General features: G+C 36.0%; 1 protein-coding gene across 1 annotated transcript in view; it reads left to right on the top strand.

Moving 5' to 3' along the window:
- Positions 1 to 24,427, top strand: part of LOC140235227 (uncharacterized) — a 29,700-nt gene that overhangs the window by 649 nt on the left and 4,624 nt on the right. The gene's annotated exons all lie outside the window — the stretch shown is intronic.

Below are 24,427 nucleotides of genomic sequence, written 5' to 3'. Positions count from 1 at the left end.
AACAGTCAATGAGAGCTTACATACATAGACGATACTTATATCCAGAGCGACCACGTTTGTGAACATGATAGTCTAAGTGTCACAATAACCTTTCAATGTCTTGGTTTAAGTATACCTAAACAAGGCATTAATAGTTTCTTTGGTATACTTGGGGCGTTTTCCTGTTTTGTAAGCCATATGAATTCAATCCAACTTTGAATTGTACTTTTGCAATTACAAAACAATTTGCTCTTTCACAACATCGACATAATAATATATCACCAACATGTAATTACATACACTTGCTCTTCCGAACAGAAAGTCAATTATATTTTGTACGCCTAAATTCTATGTGTACCGGAATGATCAACATTAGTGTGTGAGAGAAATGTCTTTCGTATATAGAAATAGGCATTATCAAGAGAAACCACAGAATTTCGTTTAATCAGTATAATTACTGTGCTTAAATACGATATATTGAGACGAAGTTCTGGAGTGGTTGACATGTCTTAGTTATAAAAAACGAAATAAAAACAAAGAACAAAATATTCACAGGTATGTTGTAAAATACTTTTAGGCCACCACAAGAAGGCTCTGAATCAGAGTCTTCACGAGGTTATGGGGACAGTCAGAACTACTGAAAGATATTGCTAATCGTTGTCATTTAATCCCGCCACGTATGTGTTGAAAAGCATGTACTGAAAATGTCAACACCGCAAAATAGTGCGACAAAGCCCCGTGACATAATGATACTCGAGCAGTCGACAGATCTACCTGTGTGTATTTACCAGTGCATGTTGAGATGGCTTGGAGGCGGTTATGTCACAATGGTGTTAATCTGAGATTAACCGCAGTTTAATCGCCGTCTGATAATTATACATGCTTGTTTATATGCAGATTGTAGTCAAGATTCAATAATCATATATATCCAAAATCACAATGCTGCTATTTTTCTGCCATCAAGTAAATTCATAATCCTCGTCACTAAGTTTGATAATTTTGTTATATGCATGCATTGTGCTGCTGAACATCCACCACACAAATTCGAAAATTAGAGCGTAGAATGAAAAATAACTGCCATCATCAAATGATTTCTGCATGGTTGCACAAAGTTACAGCTTCAGTTTTTGAAGAAGTTTTAGGACGTGCCCTTCCACCGAATTCTACAGTGAAGACAAGAATAATGTGAGGTGAAGTGAGCTTCCTCCCCCCACACACAAAAACAACAACTATGTATGCATTATATAAAGTCTTATTATCCATGACACTCGGTGTGCACTACCATATAGACTGAAACGTGTGTTTATACATGAACAAAACCACTCTGAATCGATTGACAATAAAGTGTGCATGTAACGAGGTACTTCAATTTCTCATAATTCACATTTGATCGTTTGTGTTTGCGACAAATAATGAACGCATTGGATATGCTTTTAACAGCGATGCTGTTTCCAGAAAGTGACGGTCAAGATATTATAATGGCATGTACTATTGTTTTGTAATGTGTGTGTGTGTGTGTGTGTGTGTGACTAGAGAGACTACTTTGGTTAAGTTCAGTTAAAGGAATAATTGCCGTGGATAACGTCCTAATGTTAAGGTAGTTAAATTGTGTTGTACCTCATAACGGCACCTAATGGAACTCTTGAGCGGTTTTAAATCTTTTATTGAGCAATAAACAATACTCTTATAAAAACGCATGAATGTATACATTTGAATCGAACCGTCATCAGAATAAAGCATAGCTAGGTCCAATCAAATGAAACCATGTGTCAAAGGATTCATAAAAGTTAATAATTACCGCCCAAATTCAAATAAAAAAAAATGAAAAGCGTCATAAGCTTTCTCTTTCCATTCTTTAGCACGTGAAATTTTTGATTTCATTTACCAGTTTTCACGTCAGCAACGTTTTCTTATTGTACAATTACGTTTGATTTGGCCAGGAAACCCTAATAATCTGCCGAAGTACTTGATCTACTCAGACAGAAAAAAAGGCTGGATTAATCATCGATATTCACATTAAAAACATGATATTATGTAAAAACATTACACCACTTTTTGCTTCCATAACAGAAGCATAAAATATTTGGAAATGAAGTGAAAGATATTCTGATGTGCGGTATGAAGTGTCAGTAAAACAATACATATTTCAAAACACTAAATAATTTTATATAATATATATATATATATATATATATATATATGATTTGTATACATGATTAGACAATGTACATTAGTATAAAAGTAAATATAAATGGTAAGATTTTCATTTTCTTTGTTTCGTCACTGTTATTCTGAGAAATTAAGCTCATGCTAAGAGGCGCTTTCCAAATCAGCGATGACGAATATTTATATTATATGATGCCGTATTCTTCTTCTTTTTTTTTCTTGTGCGAACGAAACTGAACCACCGAATGAATGATTAACTCTACTATAATCACGAAATTTATTAGTTAGCTTAAACTGTAGCGGGTGGGAGTTCTCATTATGCGAATCCAGCGTGAAATAGCCGGTAATTAAAACTGGCAAATTGCGTGATTGTCGTGACCCATAGCGCGTGTGAGCATATTATTGTATATGGATCCAGTTCTGTCTTGAAACCCCTGCCACAGCATTCACCATTTGTGTATGAATATTATTGTATATGTGTGTAAGTGTGGGCTTGTATCTGTGTATGCGTTTTATATTCTTTATAAGTACGTTTAGCTCATGACAACTGTATGTTTGTATGTGCATGTGTACCACAGAAAGAGAAAGAGAGATGAAAAGAGTTTACATCTTATATTCTGACATGAGGTTCTTGCAGAAAGTCATTTGTCTAGGATTAATCAACCATGCCTGATATTATGCATGGCTCAGTACTAGTGCGATGATCTTTAACATTGTTCGAGGATGTTATGTTAGGTGATGTGATTTCCATACCATCCCTATATATTGAATTTAAATCTTACAGTATAATTCAGACTAAAAGGGTAGATAGTGTATGATTCATTAAAAAAAGCTTATGGAACAATAAATTTAGTAATAGCAGTGTTTTCAATCACTTATTCGTAAATGTTATCTTTATCCAGTGATTTTAATGGCAATCGTGTGAAACACACTGGACTAACGTGGAGATTTTAAACTCGTTGCTTATTAGAACCCATTGAGATTCCTGCAAACAAAACAATGGTGATAATGTTGTTTTCCAATTCTTAACTACCCTAATTCCCATATCATGTCAAGGTAGCCTTATTCGTCGGAATATTGGGTTCAGTCAGTGTGAAGCGCTTCCATCGATGACTTCAAATATTTTTATTACATTTAACTTCTTTGGTTTGATTTAAATCTTTTTTGACAATAAAGAATATGACTTTGTTAACGGACCGTGCACGCAATACGCTCTTCCTCCGCCTTACGGGACGTGCCGACGGCCGCCTCTATCATGCCCGCCCTGCTGGCGAGCGCCCGGGTAATGCAAATGACTGCAGAGTTGACGTGCAATAATAGTAATATTCTCCTGTTGTCAGATCGTGTGTAGACGAGGGTGGACGCAATTCACCGAGTGTAAAATGGCCGGTGGAAAACTGAACCTCTTAAAGATTAGTTAAAGTATTATTTGGAGAGATAGAGAGAGACAACAAAGGTGGAAAAAGAAACAAAGACAGGGAGAGAGAGGAAAGAGAAAATAAAATGAGCCAGAATATGTTTTCATGCAGATGAGTGCATCGCTCGTGCTTTATGAACACTCGAAGCAGCAGCTCGCTGAACGCTCTATTCGTGCATTGGTAGACCCCGACCTCACGTTTCTTAACGACCACAAGCAATTTGCAGTGTGTAGACAACCCAAGGGGGAACACTCATTAAACGTTACAGGTTTCATTCAAATCAGTATTTACGACCAATAGGCAGTTTATGACGCCATGACCGAAGGAGTGTTGATTGTAAGTGCCACCCATAACATATAATACAAGAGGCAAAGTGCCGGTTAAGGGCTACATATCAAATTAGTATAAGCGGATTTATTACAAAATGTATGGACAGAGATGTTGATAAAGTATTATACATTATGTTCATACAAGTGTATTCGTTCTTAATAACGTTCTTGTGCCAAAATTGAGTACGTCATTATTGCTTTGAAAAGTTTTGATTTAAAGAAGTGCAATGGAAGCAAATAACATTGAACAATAATCAAGGCAAAATAAATTTCCAACGTTGTGGAGTACATCCTCCATTGCAGCACTGACTTACTGCAACAGCAACAAAAATTAATTCGATATTTTCGAGATCAAGCATCTTTGGTAGATCGATAATGTCTTTTAGGTATTAAGGACATGGGTATTATGCACAACAGGTTAACGAGATAATATGCCAAACGTGGGATGTTATGAGTGTAAAACGTATTTTGTGAAATTTACACATACACACAAAACATAAAGCTTTGTATAGAGCATGTTACATATTCTAAATACAAAGGAAGAATAGTAATGAATAGAATAATACAATAATACAATACGCGTATGAAGGTTTCTGGCACCATTAAAAAAAAGATACTAAAGTAAGTCACTTCATCATAAAGAAAAAATGAGGAAAAAACATTATAAATTTACAAGGTTTTATGGTGTGATTTTTTGATATTTTATTAGGAAATATACACACATAATTCACATCAACAACACACCATGCTGTGTAATTACTGCCAGTGGCTATTTCAGCATTGTCACACGGAAATATCACTTTTGACATATACCTTGAGGTGAGATTTCTCATTCTCAAGTTATTTAAAAATTTGATATCGACGAATATTGTCATAAAACAACAAAGTGCCAAAATATTACTGACTTCCTATAAACGTTTGATTACGGTTATAAGAACGGTTATAAGAAGTTAAATGTATAAACAGGCAGTTTTCTCTTTCCACCTCCTCAGTATAAACTCGCATAAAAGCACGCCTATTTAGGCACACATGTGTACTACTGTATATTTACGGTGTTGTAGTTGTGCATTATAACTCGGGTACGTGTTTGTATTTGATTGTATTGTGTCTTTATGCACTAGACAGCTGAGCTGTTTTCTATCTCAGCACTGAAAAAGATACAATATTCGGGTGTGCGTTCAGTGATATTGAACCACTTTGAAGAATGTTTCACTGTCTAGAAAATATAGACTGCTTCGTTTGGCATTTACAGATCATGTAGACAACCTCTTAACTTGGTTTAGTTTGGTTTGGTTTATTTCTGCATTTTCTTTCTCCAAATACAATAACAAATGAAAACAAAGTGATACAGAGTATGCAAAAAAGGAGAGTTTAACATACAAATCAATATAAGAAATGTCAATTTCATAACAACATCAGTCTGTAATGACATATTAATCAAAACAACGTATTAAGGCATACTGTATTTATGAACAATAATGAGAAATCAATACAGGGGACCGTCATCATAAGCAGAGCTTGACGTGGATGAGGCCCTTATGGAATACGAATATAATACACCACCAATTTCTTAATTTTGTTTAAAAAACTGCATTGATTTATTAAGTCAATATTCACGAAATGAATTGCGTGATAGGACATCAACAGTGGAATAAAAAAACAACAACTTTGTGTTGTTCGTCAGAACATTTTGTATTCACCAATTGTGTTAGGAAAGTTCTGGAGACACATTTTTCATCAGTTGTTTTTATCTGTATTAGTTTTATTTTATAATGTCGCTGTGCAATTTTCAGTTGGGATAAGGTAATTATGTTGAATGAAAACTTCATAAACAGTGGTATATACGCTCTTGAATAAGAGGAAATGGCACAATGTATTTGTGATAATTTAGGTACCACTGTTGGTGTGTGTAATTCACAGACACTGGTTTTGTTTATGTCCCAGTGTTCAATGTTTACCCTGATGTTAACCTGGAAGCACTAGGAAATCGTCATTTGACCGTTGACCTTCTTGACTAGTGCCCTGTAACATGAGAAGGCCTGCACTCAAACTGATTAATTGACGTGTCATCTGCACATTCTGCCCAACCGCTAAGTGCTTGATAACAATCAATAATTGTCGGCCAGGAATACTTGATATCAAATTTCTAGCATTAATACTACAACCAAATCACTGTGACGAGAGCTACAAACAAAGGCGAATTCCTGCTACCGGTGACCAACTTTATCAATCGCAGTATTGTATTTCCTGATTTCACATCAGCATGACCGAACACCGTTGACGTCATTCGCTCAGGGATAAAATGTTTTGTCTTTTTTTTTTTTGTTGTTGAAAACGTCATAATCACATGATGTCATCGGATGTGACAGCTTGTACATCTTCGCGTGCATGTTTTTACGTTTTATTTAAAAGCTGTGGTGTATTAAAGTGAAGAAAAATGCGTAAAATAGTTCATTGAATACATAGGTAGAGGGCTATGAATGTGTACATGTGGATGTTACTGCATTAGATTAATTAGACGTGTGTTGAAACACACATCCAAGCATTAATCTAACGCTTTTTTTAAAATATTTTTAGACCATCCTCCACACTCTAATGCTAATTATAGCAGTACTTCCATATGCCACTAGGAAAAAAAACCCACAGGATTACAAGTCATTTACTGTTAGAAATAATTTATGGAAGGAATGGGGAATCAATAATTTTGAATAGGGAAATTATAAATGAAGAGGTCCATGTGCGCTTAACTCTCCTAGGACTAAGCTGGATTACTGTCTTAAAGATGTCTTTGACACCATAAAACCTGGAAATGACAGAACTGTTCCACTAGAGTTAATGACGCAGAGGGTGTTACAGACATTCCCGAAGCACCCACTTATGATGCGAAGTTTTCCCGAAGCACCATCATTTCAGACATGGAGTTTTCCCGAAGCAGCAGTGCATGATTGATATAGCCCGAACTTTTCCCGAGGCACCATTCTTGACATGACGTTTAATTCCCGAGGCAATGTTCAAGACGCAATGTCCAGATCGTGGTGTCTGCATTCTGTTAATAATTACTGCATTCAATGCCAAATCGGTGGTGTCGAGTTGATCACGACCTAGCCGCGGCGCCCCTTCGTGCGGGGCACGCACATTTCGCTTTTCTGGCGCGTGCTTGGGGATATATAGAGGGATACTTGGTTTGCGTTGAGTGCGTGAATGCTTATCCACCAACAATTTCATATCGAAAACACACTTTTAATACGATAAAGATGTGCTAAGTCTCTCCTCTCACACTCTTTCATCCTCTTTCCTAATGTTGAAAACAATGAAGGTAACATAATATCACATTCGATGTACACATGCAAACTTTATGTGTGATCTTACAGAGGAGTAAAAGTTACTGCATATAATAATAATTTCTTTAATAAAGATTTCTTCCTTTCCGCAAATTATGAATAGGGGAACTCCTTTCAGTTCCTGCAATCGGGGAGGGGGGGGGGGGCGGTGTGTGTAGTTCATATTGATGAATACGAGAAAAATATCGATAACATATCACACCATTCCATTACGAAAGAGGGATTGGGAATGCGGGACCGCAGTGGAAGAACAACTCAAAGAAAAATTTTGGAACACACCGCAGCACATTGTTGAAAATATATATACATATATTATAGAGACTATTAGATTACTACTACTTCCTGCGTCAATTACTGACCATCAACCCCCTAATTCTAATTGTTCAAACATGGCCTCTGTGCTGTAACAAAATTATACACAAACAGGACATGTGCTTTTGTGGTGTGCTTTGCTTACTTTAATTCCACATTACTATGATAAAAGCATAAAATCGGCTTTTGTGGAAAGGAAAAATGACATAAATTGAATAAGAACCCATACTTTTTGTGTTTGAAGCACAGAAATGAAGTGATTAATCCGTTCGCATTGTCTACTCGACGCCTCTTAGAAAACCATCACCTGTAATGAATGCATCAGAGATAGATTAACCATCGATTAACAAAGATCTGCTAATGGACTTTTTCAGTGTAATATTCCACTATGCATCAGGCAGTTAATGAAGACCTCACGAAAACCTGAAGGAGACCATAACAACGTCGCTAGTAATGATATATACACAGCTTTCATTTCGATTTGCTGCCGAATTGCAGCGGGGGAAAAAGTGTAATAAAATTTTAGGAGAATGGACCTTGGCAAAGTGTAGTTGAAATTTAGGGAAATTAAGACCTTCGGCGTAATGCTAAGAATTAGCGTGGCACCAATTCTATTACCGACGCCGGGATTAAAACAATCAAATGCCGAATTATTCAAATGAAGACTTCCAAACGAGGGCCTTCTCAAGCGTTTGTAATTGGCTGGAATGAATCAATCGTGCCGAGTGCTTATATTGCATTCTCTGCTCTCGGTGGAATATTCTTATTAAGTCCTCAGAGAGGGAACAATAGGGAACACAACTAATAAAGAAAGGGCAATATTTCCAAATCATTTGTTGTTTTCGTCGTTGTTGTTGTTACCTGTGGACCTAAGAAGTGTTCACCTATAGTCGCTTATGCAGGATTGTAAAGTAGAGCTTGACGGCGTATATTGATATCACGACGATGATCACGTACCTGCTTTAATGCAAGATAATAATTACTTTAGTTGAAAATCGGACCAAATTAGTGTGGTTGATTTCTCTGTTTATTACGGAGCCCTTAAAATCTGATGAAGTAGAGGCAAAATTGACGCAAAACTTTGGATAACTCACAAATTTTTCATACACATGCAATCTAATTCCAGAGCAATATGTACCTCCTACCTTTTCTGGTTAAGTAGTAAAAAGCGCGCTATGTGTAAAGAGGGAGTTATAGTGAGCAGAGTACATTATAATCAATTCACCTGGCAGATAGAGTACATTGGCTTTGTAGGGAATGTGTAGACAGATAAGCTCAGGCGACATGTAATGGAGATTATTTTTGTTTTTGTTCTAACCTTCGCGTCTTTTCATGATCGAGAATGCGTCATTTATCTTTTAGCCTACCCTTGAAAATGTCTTTATTCTTCGCTTTTACGTGATGTTTTTCGAGCTTCGCCAAAGGGGAGCACACTTCCATCATGGCCAGAACGTGGAGAGGGTGCTTGAAGTGGCACTACTTTTCCGCGGTTCTGTCACAACTGAAACATAGAGCATTGATAAATTAATAGATGAAGAAGAAGAGCAAAGAGATATAGAGACGGCGAGAGTGGGAATGAGGCACAGACGATGGGCAAGAAGAGAGCACACTCTGTAGTTGATTTTCCTGGTTGCGTCTGATGCTCATATTAACTTAGAAATATATCATGTGATTTCAACCGGAAATCTGAATAAATAGATAAATAAATAAATAGATTTAATAAATAAATAAATAAACATATATATATATATATATATATATATATATATATATCTTGGAATTTTCCACGTGTTGGACTTCGAATGTTGTAATTATTAGAAGAAAGAGTCTCAAGTACGCCATGGATCCAACGATTACAAAAAAAAAAAATAAATAAAAATAAAAATTAAAAATTGTAATAAAATTTTTTTGTAATCGTTGGATCCATGGCGTACTTGAGACTCTTTCTTTATATATATATATATATATATATATATATACATGGTGAAAACTTTGAGCAAACTTTGCTCAAAGTTTTCACTATTTATCATTAATAATTTTGTTTCTGGTCAGTTTTCCCTTATTTGTTTCAATACGTGTATATATGTATGTATATATATATATATATATATATACGTGACATACACCACTCAGTTATTCTCTCTACAGACATAATATGAAGAACAAAAACAAAGCAAGAACGAAACCAAATTAAAAAAAAAAAACCAAAAAGTCACATAACATACTTCTGTCGTATTTGACCTTCAAATTCTTGGCTCCGATATCATCACGAATGAAGATCTATTTTCATAATGTAATTTCGGACTTTCTACGTTTATGTATATCCCCGTGTGTATACCTACATATTTTGTGTAGGGCTTACGTCAACATTGATCCATGCAGCGCTGTCATACGAATCGAATTTGTATCAAATTGAATGAAAATAATGTTGAACTTTGAAAATATGTTTGAAATTCAATGCCAAGTAATATTCTTGTAATAAAGTCATCATCTTTAAGTCTGAAATTACTGGAGCCGTTATTACCGACCACAGACCCATGGTCATGGAAGACCAGTGCACACATTATTGCATGCTCCCTTTGCCAGGACACGCACAAGTGCTGTTGCAGGATGATAAAAATGAGGAATCAAACAATCTATACACGATTTTGCAAAATGAGGGACAGCGTTTTTTTTTTTTTTTAACAAATTTGAATTATCTCAAACTCGCTTGTCTACGTCATAGGGAAATCTATAATTGTAGATTTGGTTGTAAGTAACATTAACAACCCAAAATGTCTACGACAACCTGGTTAGTATTATTGGATTTCAGAATCTGGTAGGCAAGGATTTACAGAGTAGTTCTCTCGGTATTGCCCCCTCCCCCCCCCCCCCGTTTTTTTTTTTTCTTTTTATTTCACCATACGAGAACGATAACATGTATGATTTGTTTGGTCATTTAGTTGGTATTATACCTTTCATGATAGTGACATGCGCATTGTGTTCATGGCAGGATACATAGACACAAATGTATAGTGTACGAGCAGTATTCTTTACCCTCCAGTAAGTACACGTCATTCTTTACAGTGAACTGCATACTATGACGTCACAACTAACATGAGATGCACTACAACTGAAGCAGAAGAAAGAGACTGAAAGAAACACAGCGACGTAGAATGACACAGTAGGAAAAATAAAAGAAATAAAATAATGTGAAGCTTCTAATTGAGAGAATCTCTGACCCCGAATCGATATCAACCCATACAAACCTATGGGCTGATGACGATTACGATTGTTATGCAATAAGGACGACTTGTGTGATTGTGTACGTCTGTTTCGGTAACTCCTAAGATGCCGCCGGAAACTCGGTAGATATTTGATTAAGCTCCTAATCTCCACTGCTTTCTCTGAGAGAATAAAGGCGGATTATGGTGATGACAAAACGTAGAGTGATGTGGTTCATCTTACATGCGAAATGCACACAACGAAGACATGCTTCATAAGTAATGTGCATTATAATGTGTAATACTTACATGAAGACAATTCTCTCCATCAAATTGTAGTGATTGCTTAGGTTATTTGTTCTTGTAAACCAAACGTTCAAATGTATTGGACAGATTTGGAAGCCGAGTTTGGATTTGTTTAATTCTATTTTCTCATACGTTTTGAAATTGAAGACTTTGCTGGGTTATCTGTGTAGTAACATTCGAAAAGAAATCAGCATTAAAATAGAAGTAATATAGTTTGCCATGCAACATTTGTCCAACATAATTTTTGCAACTGCACAATCTGTGTGGTCAAACTGACCAAAGGTTTTTGTTTTTTTTTGAACATGTCAGTTTTTTTTTATCTTTAGTAGCAGATCCTTTTTTAAGACAGGACCATTTTTCTTGGTGATTAACGCTATTGGGTCGGCATTATCTAAAAAGGCGTTATAACAACAAAAAATGCAATATAAAGCAAAAGCTTCCAGAATTTTTGTTAGATGCATCTACATGACATGGTCAAATCGTTTACAGTTTAACATTGTTCCTCCCCCTCCCCCCCCCCCAAAAAAAAAAAAAAATGAGGCAACAATTTTTTATTTTTTATTTATTTTTTTTTACAAAGGCTACAGATGATTTCAATTGAAATTCATGACATTTTATTTTTAATGATTTTATTCATCTATTCGATGATATTCCTTGGGAAAAAGTGAGGAATTGTAAAGTGATGTCATATGCAGAGTATAAGTAAATCAAGTTAAATCGTAATCAAACCAAACGTTCATATACGATGTGGACTGTGAAATTAATTGCACAAGATACAATACCGCTTTTGGCTGCGTTTAGGGTCCGTTGTGACTTACTGACTTTGTATTTAAAACAAAGCATTACATGATACCACATGTATCGACGTAAATCGAAATCGTAGAATCTCTTCCCAGCACTTGTACGTGATATGTCACAATTCGAAAGTAGAAGAAAAGGAGATAATTAATCGGATACTCATCGTCATCCTACTGAACCGGTACTCTTAACAAAGTGGAGCGTTTTGAAAACTTGTCACATGTGTCGGCCATTTTGTACCAGAGGTTACGAGGACACGGAGTGGTGTTTGTCAAATTCTGCTGTTTATATCCACCCTCTGTCAACGCTGCCGACATAAACCTCATTTTTAACAATGAAGGCATTAAGCTAATCTTTTGCCCCCAATCGCTAGGGGTTGAATTATTGTGTATTGCTACAGAAATTTCCTAATGATTTTACGACTTTTCTGTTGGTACAGCATGCTTTTATGAGGGACAAAATACTGTTACACGATAAAGAGATATGCATATGAACACTGAACGACTGATCCTCAAAGGCCGAGAAATCACGTGACCGGTCCAAAAGAGGGCAAATTCGAAATTCGTAACTTAAACAGAGAAGGCTTGTACGTAGTTTCTACGATTCGTATCCTCTTTTTTTTATTACGGCGGGTATGGATGAAGAAAATGCAATTTAATATGCTGTATTATAATTATGATAATGCACAAGGCTTACCTATAACATTTCTGTTTGGGGGGGGGGGGAGAGATAGCCCGTTAAGACAAAAAAATGATAATTTTGGTGGCTGAAAAAAATACGCAAAAACATAAAAATAACATCATTTACATAAACTTTGAAAAAATAACGCAAACCGTGACATTCATGTCAAAATTGGCAAGTATTACAATTATTTGAAATACCATTTACGCTGAGACTAAGAAGTAAGAAGGAAAAACATTAAGAATGAAACTTTAAAAAGAAATAGTTTTAAAAAAGACTGGGTTTGTCCATGAAGCTAAAATGCATGCAGCTATCAAGCACTGAGCCGGGCGTTAGTCTCCGCTGTTCCAGATGAGAAAAACAAAACAAAACAAAACACAGAAATCAATGTACATATTCAGTCACAATTTTGGTGACCCGGTCGGGCCCCTAAACATGTAATTTCTTAAAAAGTGGCGGCCCGACATCTATTTGTGGTTCTGGGCCGCGGGGATACTGCAAATGTCGCATCTGCTGTTCCATCTCAGCTATTGTGAAATAGGATGTTAGCAAACTTCTCCATGCTATCACAAAAATCTTTATTTTAGTTTATTTTATTTCATTTTATTTATTGATTCCTGTATCATCATTGTACATGAACATCATGTACATAATCAATTATACATACATTGTTGGATAATAAAAAAAAAAATCGTATTTTTTTTTTTTTTTTTTTTAGTTTGGGTTACCACAATTTCGATGAAAAACAACAAGTCATGGTAGAATTCCATTTCATAATATTATTTCATTTTATTCAATCATTTTCATTTTCAACAAAGAATTTAAGTGCACAAAAGATATGTAGAAAAAGCAATATACGTATTCTATACAAAATATCGAAATATATTGTAAGTACACAATTAATTGTGAGGCCAGGATGCATATTACTTACTAGGAAATAATGTTGAAAATGGAGGGGAAACTAAAGCAGGGCTTGCAATTTGCATTCCCCTCAAAACCATTATTAATGAGGTACAGAAAATGTTACGACATAAAGGGACAGAGAAAAGTATCTATGAGGTGACAACAACTCATCGGACATCGACAATAAGACAGAAACCCTTACAATTTGCCCAATTATCGTATATACAAAGACGTGTTTGTTTTTTGTGGAGTTTCTTTTTTCGGGCGAGGGGATGGGAGGGGGTTATACATTGTCAGGTCAATAATTTTTCTTGAAGAAATTATGTAATGCGTTTTCATTTGCTTGAAAAAAAAAACCGTGTCAAGTTTGTTTTTTTGTTTGTTCGTTTGTATGACTGATTTATTTTTCTTCCAACACAATTTCATACATAAATGAAGAATCATTTCAGTAGTATCACATTAAAAATCAGTAAACAGATTACAGTAGATGTTTGTGGGGAAGAAATTGAAACATTAGTCTCTCGATTTGCGTTAAAAGAATCATGAAGGAGTTATGTTGTATCGATTCAACAACACTAATAGAAATTAACTAGATATCATCGTAATGAAAGAAGTTCAAGAATATTACACATGCGTCAGGCTGCAATTAATTATTTATAAGTGTACCTTTTGTAATGTAGAACTTTTAACATATATTTTTAAACCAGTGGATACATGTCACGTTGAAATTTGGCTATCCCAATCGATTTTGTTGTCTATTGATAAATAAAACGGCGAGTTTATGATTTATCGTTTGTCCCCGCGAAGGACAGTGGAGATCGGGATCGTTTTTGAAAGAATTCATTGTGCAAGCACGGTTTACTCTTCCCAAACTATGCATCCCACCAATAATTGTTGTTTTTATTCTGACAGCATCGCAATACAAGTGACATAACCTCTGGTCGGTCAGTATGGCCAGAGTGTGTTGAGGGAAAAGTGAGTTCACGTATCACATTTCTCAAAGAATCATAACCAAATATGTCAATAGGTCTCAACTAAGGTTCTAGCTCTTCTTTGAAATGTCAAATATAGCTCAAGTTGTTTCACATAACTCATAACTCAAGTTGTGTTACAGCCGGTGCTGGATTATGACGTGTACACCTTGTTTGATTGTCTATTCAGCGAACACTGTGTAACTCATGCTGCGCGAATGTTTTCAGTTCAGTTCAGTTCAGTTTCATTTTATTTCCATCCGACATCCAACAAAGAGTACAGCAAAATACAAAGTATGCATTTCACCATCACATTATTTGGTCAATTTGAAAAAGAAAATACATAACGCCATATGACACGTAAAGTATAATATATGATAGGATATAATGTGAACAACAAAGTAGAATAAATACGAACATCAATGCATACTTTGAAAGGTTGATAGAAAAGGATGAAAAAAAAAGAGTGGTCCACTAAAAAGCAAGGCTTGTAACACGTGGATCAGTCAAAACGTAATATTATCACCAAACTCCTCAAACTAAGATGGTAATTTAACGTGATGTCTTTAAAATGCAAGGGCAAACTAGACATTTGTAAGTGTAACTCACCACAAAGGGTGACTGAAACGTACAAAATATGTTATGTGGGATTACAAAGAATTCTTAGGCATTTCTTTGTCGTCACAATGTGAACAGAACCGGCATCAAACAAATTATTACAAATTACATGAAAACGGCACCTCTTATTAGTTTTTGTTTTTATATTTTTAGTCAATTTCAGTAAGGTCAACGGTTTCTTTGATTTTGTTTTTTATTCAAAACCTGTGGGCAAAGTTTTTTAATTGTATTTGTTACACAGTAAGTTGTGTTTAATGTCTTTGAGCTCACCGAGGAATAGGTCTGAATGGAACATTAATGCGGCTAATGAAACAGACGGTGCTTCTTTTCAAAAAGATACCTATACAGTTCACCCCCTCCCCCTTTATTGTTTTCCGTTCGGCCCCTCCTATCAATCTTGATTTAGTCACAATTTTGACGATAAAAAAGGCAACAGCGCTGGGTTGTCTATAATGCCAAAGACGCCTGGTTGGAACTCGCATCCTTTACTTGCCTTGCAGCCCAGATCGCCTGAAATCAGGCGACCGCCGCGCCGCGCTCCTCTCCGACAGCTCCCCTTGGCTCCCGATCCCTTCTCTTGTCTACCGTGATTGACGTGAAATCAGAACAACCCAGGCCTATTCATTCAAACTCTAAATTTATGAATTGGCATCATTTAAATTTACATTGATTTCAAGTAGATTTCGTATGGATATTTCTCGGTGACGTGCCTTTTTAAAATTTTATCTGTAATTCTGTTCTTTTCTTTTCAAACTGCAATTGTCAGTGATTGTGTTGTGCGTAGGAAAGACCCCTTACTTTTGCTCATTTGTCACACTAATTAGCCGTAAACCTAGGAGAAAGGTTACCATAATATAAAACGAAAATTTATCTAATGTTATAGTTTATCATATTTGTGATCACGATATGTATTACGACCGTGTTATGATCAATATTATCCCCGAGAAGAAAGAAAAGTTTCTGCAAAGCTTTCGTAAAATTGGAACCATCATTGTTACGTACGTACGATTTCGACATACTCTTCGCTGCATCACTTTATACATGACATTCCGTGACATTACTGTATACGATATATTACAAGTCGATGACAGTGAAACTTTACTTTTCCGTTTTAACATGAGTACCAGGTTAAAAGCATATGCATGTGTGAGTGATATCAATACAATGTATTCCCGTTTTTTGTTTTGATAAGGAAATGCATATCTTTGCGGAAAAAGTTGATGCATCAAAATTATCATTTATCATCGGAAGGGGTGCCCGTAATGATGTATTCAAATATTCATATTATACTGTTAACATTTGTAAAGCGTTGGGAGGGCTCAATTTTCGTAACAATAAATGCAATTTTTCAATTAGCATTTACTAAAGGGCTGCCGATGTCGCATTGCAAAGGAAAACTTTTCAGCCAGTCATGATATATTGTTACGTCGCATTTTGACTAATGAGTCTAGCCTTCATGTGCGTTTCTCCACACTTCAAAATGCAATTAAACACTTGACTCCAGATGTGAATCTGTAAATGCCTCTGTCTGACCATCTGTGTGAACATTATCAAACAAAATCCATTGGTGTATGCAGACAAGAAGGAGGAAGTTATATCCAGATTTTTTATTTCTTTTTTAAGATAAAATCGCAGTTTGGAGGATTGTCATTATAGTTGTTAACCTTAAAGCCAACGTTTTTATTTTGGTCTTCAATTCTTCCAGAATGATATCAAGATATTTGAAGAAAAAAAATAAAATGGACCCAATTTTTATTCAATTCCTTCCTTTAATATACCAGTTTCTTTCTAGCTAGATCTAACAGGAACATGGTAAAATTATCTTACTTCCCAATATTTTGTCCATTTTTTAAAGGATAAATGGAAATTAGTATAACTAGCTGTACCGAAATCGTTCAATTTCCTTGCAATCAAAGAATAACTTGTAACACGTAGTCTATAGTCTATTGTCTCAAATGATTGCTTGTTCAAAAACAAAAACAAAAAAAGAAAATAAAGGGGAGACACTAGAAAACACAAAACATTTCGAGCAATTTCCATTGTTCCTGATTTGTTTTCCTTCTGCTACGTGAGAAGCCATGATTTCGCTATGCTGCGATGCTGATATATCTAACACCGTCTACTCTGAGCTACAGTCGAATTGGTTGACGCGGATATTTTCAGTCTTTCGTGTCATATTACTCCTTCTTAAATAATATGTGTCTATTGAGAGAAATACGTGAACAGCATCCAGCTTCCACCAAATCTTTGTCTGTCCCTTACATTTTCTCGCCCTCGGAAGCCTTGCTTTTGATAACTGCGATTTTAGCAAAAGCCAACCTTCAACAAGCGTGCATCTTCCGCCCATTCACTTCGGGGTGCGATAGTGCGAGAGGTGCCGTACCGCCATTCGAGCCACGCCAGGTCCCGGGTGAGCTTCCTCCGGAATTCGGCCAGCCGTGTGGGTCTTCAGGAGGATTTTGTCTGTATGATTCCGCGACGTTCTGTATTGTTTGTCAGTACACGCCTACCCTAGCGTAATAGTCTTCATAGGATTAGTCCAAGACTCTTATTAGTGCGTACAAGTGAAGCCAGACAAGCTACTCACAATAACATCTCTTCTCCTTGTAACCCGAGAGGTGGATACATTTCTAATTGTCTCAGTTTTGTTTTGTCATTGCTTTATTCTTTTCTAAATGCCGTGCCGATAAGCTCAGTAAAAAAAAAAGGGGGAGGGGGAAACGGAATTAGATTGCGACGACAATTTTTTTTCTTTTCAGCAGTTTCATCCCGCTAAAATCATAGAGGAGGTCAAAATGATAGCTTTTTACGTTGCCACATTGCAAATTTTAAATTCAGTGGTTAAAATTTACCATAATGATCTCTGTAAAATGATTTTAGCAATGTTTCATATCTGAAAGGTATGGAGTGCTAGAAGCTACTTTTTGTATGAGCATTCATGGTTTACCAGACCCCAAACATTCTTGTTTTAATAACACCCGTGATCTCACTGTAGCATTTCGCCGACAATGGTCGCATTCGGTCGTGTTTCATTGTGAAAGCACTATACTTGCATTATTTGTGTGGAATCCGTAGAAATGTCTCGTAATTAGATTCGCTACGAACCGCTTTGATGGTAATCATGCATGCCTCATTTCATTCCAGGGACGGTAAAAAGACGGCCAAAAAAGAAAAAAAAAAGAAGAAGAAGAAGAAGCAGAACGAGGGGAAGAAAGATTACTAGACTACGACAGTAACAACCCCACATACTAGGTGTAGTTGTACCTGAAAATTGTTTGAAGAACATTTCGATGTGACAGAAATATATTCATTTATCTCCGGCAACTGGATCTTTTGTAGTCGCAAGTTGTCATAATTATGATATATATAATTATATAAATATACATGTATATAATATATATATGCTATATTTGTATGTATTTTTATGTTAACACAAGTGTATACCTGGTAGTGCTCATACCTTTTAGTGAGTGTATTTTCTGTCACTAGGCTGTTTGTCACTATATTCCATAATTTACTAAAGTTTTCAAGTCAGAGACAATCAATATCTTGACAATTACTTCAATACTACAACACTTTACAAGTCTCGAGGAAAATAACTATTAATGTAATATTGATGATTATGATATTAAATAAAAGCAAGAGATTATTGAGCAGAGGAGTGAAAATGTATAAGTTTTCTTCAATTTGTCTCCCTCTGTACGTACATAAATTTCATTTGTACAAAGGGAGACGAATTGCAGAAAACTTATACCCCAATTACAATACTATGATTCCCCCGTTCATTTTTTCTTCTTCTTCTTTTTTTTTTTTTTTTTTACAAATAGGACGATTTTCTTTCCTTTTTAATTTCTGAAAATATCAGTATCCATCATGTCGATTCATGCAGGACAATATGAGTTATGAACTCATCAACACTTTTAGAATTTCAGAATTGTAAAAATTTTATGTTTCAGGATTATTCAAATTTTGGAATTTAGAATTTCAGAAGTTAACTTCTTAACCAACCATGTGCTCTGTGTCTCTTTTGTTTAGAGTTTATACTCTTGATCAAATATGTCGGAGGTTTTATGTATTCTTTCGGAAAGCGTTTCTGTCGATGTGGAGTTTCTAATGTTTTTAAATTTTGGATAATCACTATACATACGACAATTAGTTGACTTGCTTTAATGAATAGCCCTCCCTCTCTCCCTCTCCCTCTCTCTATCTCTCTCGCTCTCTCTTTCTCTCTTTCTCTTTATCTCTCTTGTTATGTTGAGTGTTACATTTATGGCCACATAATGGACTTCTTTCCCCAAAAATATTGATGCATGGGTAAAAGCATTATTGGAATTTGTACATTTTCATCGAATACGTTTACCTACATCTGCAAAGATTTTTCTTTGTCCGTTGTAATAAAGATTGATATCATGATCAATGCTATATAGGTATGTTGAAGGCAGAACAGATCCAACGCTATTCATAATTCTGTGTTGTGCACTGCAAACTTACGCATGTAATGCTAGTTAGCAAGGCAGCGATCCACCGCATTGCTTACGTTTGTAATTCTAAACAAGCGTCCCTTTTCCTGTGTAGAAACTCGAGATGTTATATCATGTATCCTCCTGTTAAAATCGGTCAGATAACATGACGGATGTAGACAAAAAAAAAAAGTTTAGTATGAATTGTTGTAGTTTTGCTCTATGCTACGAATAGAGAGAAAGAGAATATTACATTGCATAGGAGTGTTATGTATCTCTTGATAATATACACCTCAGATGTCTACTCTGCTTCTTTGGAAAGAGCTGTCACGCTAAACTCAAAGAGAAGTGTGAGAAACCCAACGAGGTATTGATCTCTGGCCAAGATTCTCTATTCATCTGTCTTTTTTTTTTAATCTACCACTGGTAGGAGATAGATCATATCGGCGGCTTATATGACACAATGTAAAAATATGCCTACAGGTGGTTGCAAAGTGACATGGTGTATTTAACATTTCATTTTCTTTGGCGTGAGTTTTACGGTTTTAAATCGAACGTGCTAAACTGAGTCCTTGCGTGTTTATTTATTTTTTGGCCACGTTAAGCTCAAGACATCATGTTGTATCAAATTACATACTCTGTCTCTCTCTCTCATCTCTTTTAGCGTAGCCCAACTGTTGATGAAACCAGTAGTGGGCACAAATGACGTACTTCACGTGCAATAACCAATTCCATTTATTGAATCATCCCATGTTTAGTGACTTTATAGTCCTTCGGAGATATTGTCACCTCAAACACTGAATGCTGGAATTTTTTGCATCACGTTCTTTACGAAATGCTCTAAATGATTTTGCATCATCGATTCTACCAGGTGTCTATAAAAAGGAAAAGTAAAGAATGTGATAGCTAGTACCTCGTTCGTTCATTCAAGCTCTTTCTCTCATTCACCAAGCCGCTAATCGTGTATCAAGAAAACAGATTGTACATCGACAATTTATGCATGTATCTCATACAAGTTGTATAAAGACAATTAGAGCTCATTGGTCCCCCCCCCCCCCACACACACACACTTTCTTACATTTTGCATGTTACAAAAACGGACCAACAACTTTCGCATTATCTCGGGCTTCGTATGAGGAGTTTCTAAGAAGTCACTTGACTGGTACTGAAATGACATTGGAACGGAGATAGAAAGCAAGAAAAAGCTCGGGTATGTGAGTCCGCCTGTGTTGTTTCGAGCGAAAGAAAAGGGGAGAACAAAAAAAGAAATGAGAAAAAGAGGGAAAATGAAAAGGACACGAAAATAAAAAGAAGAAGCGAATGACAAAGAAGAAAAAATGAGTGCGAGACCGGGAGATAATTTTCAGCCAATCGTATAATTGGGGACTTATACCGGCGGCATACGTGCTTCTGTCGACCTCACTCTACTCGGGTGTAATAGACTGAGAATCGTAAGCGTTTTTTCACCTCCCACCGAATCAAAATTCCCCTATATTCTTCATTATGGCCAGACAGCTATATGAAGATTACCCACTTAACGTTTCTAAACAAATCCCGCTAATGAGATCATGAGAACTTTAACGTTCAATCGCCGCCCAGAACCATCGATCTTTGTAATTACCTAGCAATTAAATGTGACAGGCAGCGTCCTGCGCATGCTCCGTATGCACTTAGGGGAGTCGCGCGTATAAACGCAGAAAAAGTTAATATCATATAATTTGATGTGATCTCTACGACGCTACATAAGAATGTAACATTTTCTTTTACTATTAGACTGATAGAGGAGGGAATGTAAAATTCAAATAAATAAACACTTTAAGTGGAGAAATATTAACACGTAAACATGATAACATTTAAAACATAATACTAATATTACGTACGTTACACGTGCGTACACCGAGATCATGAGCACAATAATTCATTATGTTCTACTGACATAATACCATCATGAATATGTTGGCATGTCATGAAAATTATAACAATGTATAAACCTACGTATTTCTGTGACAGTTGTTTCTGCTGAGTTGTTGGTTATTATGTCTGGACAAAATGACACGCCATTAAGTTTATTTGTTTTTCTCTCTTTTTCTCTATTTTCATTAGTTTTCCTGAAATGTTACGTTTATCATTCAAATATATATCATGGTGTATTGTACTTCTCCCATGGAATGTATAGTCACAAAAGGAAGTGAGCTGTATGTTCTTGATACAACCCATGACTAAGTGTAAGATTGACCTGGGTGTTTAAAATATATCATCTCTTGTGTATTCACAGATGCTTCTGAAAGGCATCTTAGTGTTAAGTACATAATGTTTCAGCCCTGTGCCAAAGGTATTGGAGAAAAAATACTTCCCCGTATACATATTTTTGTCTTGAAAATTAGAAAGCAAAATATTGCTTTCAGAATAATACAATTCTAAGCATCGTACATAAATTAAGACAACTTGATATCTTCAAGATAGTTTACTCCGTGGAGTGCATTTTTATCTGCTCACAAGTTAGATGCACGAGTGCGTAACTTAAGAATACAGGACAGTCTCTCTCTTCCGAGAGTAAATACACAGTATTATTGTAAAGAGTCGTTTTCTTTTGCATCTGGGGCTGTTTGGAATTCTTTACCACAGCGCGTTTGCTTGTTTCCAAGTTTCTGTTTATTCTGTTTACAAAATATCTTCAAGAAGAGACATGCTTTTATTTTAACTATAATATTCTGTCCAGGCCTTAGGCCCAGGACTTACGCTTGTCGCCTGTCGGCAACGGCATAAGTTATATCCCCGTATATTCGCAGACATCGAAGTACAGAAACCTGCAAAACGTTTGAGTTTGGACGAAAGTACGAAAATGGATGTTTACTGCAAACTCGAAAGTTTGATATTCTATCTACCTTCTGTCTAACTTCCGAATTCTAAAACTGTTGCATGATTCTAAACTAATATAGGGATTATCATTATTGCGTTTTGAAGTAGGCTAGTGCATTTTAATGGCTGTCCCGCTACAGTAAAACCTTGACTGCATCTGAATTGAGAAGTGTATACTTGTGTGTGTGTGTGTGTGGGTGGGTGTGTATGTGTTTGGGGGGCATGCTTTCTTAAGTTCTCGTCTTTGTATAATGTTTCAAATATGTGTAATCTGACTGTAAACGTAGGTAACACTAATTACAATCATGCTCTACAATGCTTGGAATTGATTATGATTGTTATGAAATTCTTTATAGTTCATTTACCTGAAGATAGGATGACAAATACATTGTACATACAATTTCTAGATATCATTAGGAATTGATATAAGTCATAAGATTCTTAAGAGAAATTTCTCTTCGATTATGACGTGGATGAAAATATCATTCTTTGAAACACGTAAGATTGTAAACTTTCATAACTGCATTATTCCACATTTATTTAGTTTCACTCTTTATTAAAATCAACTCAGACATGTAGTCGTTTTACTATTGAATTTCTAAAAGTCATGTGTACACTTATGCTTCTCGGCTAGCAGTTTGTAGGTGGAAATGAAAAAAAAAAAATTAGGGTTTTGCCCTGCAGATAACACGTGACTTGTATCTTACGCGGTCTTTCCCCTTTACACTCATGCGAGTAGTATCGGAGAATTGATTGATACAGTTGTGAGAGCGGGAACAACATCCACCAAATCAACATGGCCTCTGGCGATACACTGATTTAGATTGACTCTTCAGCACGAGTGATAGGAGGGGCATGGTCCTCAACAATAGGAGAGTAGCCTAAATAATGATGATTACATGGAGCCTATAAGAATTCCCTGCTATTGTCCGGGGCTTACCGTCTACATATAAAGACTCGAATTATACATTGTTTAGTGCTTGCTGTCTTTCTTTCTGTTTGCGTGTGTTTTTTTTTTTTTTTTTTTTGGTGTGTGTGTGTGTGTGTGTGTGTGTGTTTTACTTTCTTTCTACGCTACGGCGAGAAAAGTCGCACGCACAGTCCAGTCGCTACCATTTGGGTTTTTTTTTCCGAAGGCATTTGCTATCTATGTAAACAAGAGTAGATTTTGTTTATCTCGTCGTTACGTGTCTATTCGGTGTTTAGTTTGTCTTTTTTGGTTTGTTGACATTGATATCATGTCAGTCGGTCATCCTGAGTGTTGAATTTCTCGTCTCAACACCGCACATGAAGAAAGTGAAAGTGACCCATCGCGCTCCAAGACCGATTTTGCCGCGCACGCTCACGTGACAAAAAGTATCGCTTGCTTAGTTTGCCAAATGGATGATCATAACATCGTGGGAACCGTAGAGGAAGTGTCTATGAAAAATTGTGAAGTTTGAGACGCTGTTGTTTTGACGTTCATGGATTTTCAAATTTGATGGCATCATTGGGAAATATCATAATACATCTTGAGTTTTTGTAGGATCTATGAAGATATTGGGACTTCCTGATCGAAATAACAATATGCAGCAACTCTGTAGAAGCACTTCCTGAAAAAGATGCAGTACAAATTCAGCAAAGAATCTGGTACATGTTGGGAAAAGTGACGTTAGTATTCAAAATCATGGCAAAATATGCTGGCTAGAATTGCGGTGACAAAATTTAAGACGTATGTGCGTCAGTTAACATTTTCTCTGGCACAAGAAACACCTAAGATATTTTGAAATGTTAACCAGAAGTTATTGGTTTATGAGTTTAAATGTGTATTTTACGTACATACCCTTATGCGCGTATAGGTGCATCTGCGTACGAATCATGTATTGCTGTTATTTTCGTCTCCCTGTGATCGTTTTGCAAAAGAAAAAATGCTGAGGCTATTATGGGGATACCTAGGATTGATCAGATTTCATATTTCATTTTCTCAGGAAAATTTCAACTGATACTCATGTGTGTGAAAATCTGGTATAGTCATGCAACACCAAAATGTCTTCTGATAATTTAACGATATTTTATGTGGTATATGGACATGCCCGCGTACAAA

This window comes from Diadema setosum, chromosome 11, assembly GCF_964275005.1.
Source record: "Diadema setosum chromosome 11, eeDiaSeto1, whole genome shotgun sequence".
Lineage (NCBI taxonomy): Eukaryota > Metazoa > Echinodermata > Echinoidea > Diadematoida > Diadematidae > Diadema > Diadema setosum.
Note: the sequence above shows the minus strand (reverse complement) of the source record. Positions and strands in the feature narration are given on the sequence as shown.